A 764-nucleotide genomic window follows, 5' to 3' on the forward strand; every position below is an offset into this window, starting at 1 on the left:
TTTCTGCCTCTCTGTCTCTATGTTTCTCTGCTCTCTCTCTCAACATTATTTTCATTTATGTGTATGCGAGTGTGTGTGCAGAGAAGTCACAAAAGCCAGATAGTTGCGGGCCTTGGAGAAAGCTTTCAATGGCTGAGCCATCTCACTTCTCCCTCACACATTCGGGTGGATACTAAACCTGATGTTTGCCAAGTTCTCTTCCAATTCCCAAGTTATGCACTCCTATTTTGAGTTTTAGTAGACTGAGTCAGGCATGTTGCAGTTGCAGAACTCAGAAGGTTGAAGCAGGACGATAGCCATGAGTTCAATGCCAGCCTGAGGTAAAAGAAACACAGAAAGAAGAAGGGAAGGAGATACAGACACGCAGAGAGACATTCAGTTCTGGAATGGACAAGGCCTATTGTCTCATGCCCCAAATCTCAGCCCTTAGAGTCAGAGAGGCAAGAGGATCTCTGTGAGTTCCAGGCTAGCCTGGTCTACAAAGGAGCTCTAGACCAGCAAAGGCTACTTAATTAGACCCTCTCTCAGGATCACCACCCTCCTCCTACCCGCCCCCCCAAAAAACAATGACACATAAACACCCATGCTCCCTACTGTTGACATTGTGCATCAGCCCAGAACTTCAGGCATGCCAAGAAGCCTCTCTTCTACTGAGGTAAATCTCCAGCTCTAAAGAATGACTTTAGGGATCAGGGAAATTGCTCAGTTGATAAAAGCACCTTTGCCAAACCTGACAACCTCAATTCAGTTACCAAGGCTCATAT

Source organism: Mastomys coucha, unplaced genomic scaffold (assembly GCF_008632895.1).
Source record: "Mastomys coucha isolate ucsf_1 unplaced genomic scaffold, UCSF_Mcou_1 pScaffold3, whole genome shotgun sequence".
Lineage (NCBI taxonomy): Eukaryota > Metazoa > Chordata > Mammalia > Rodentia > Muridae > Mastomys > Mastomys coucha.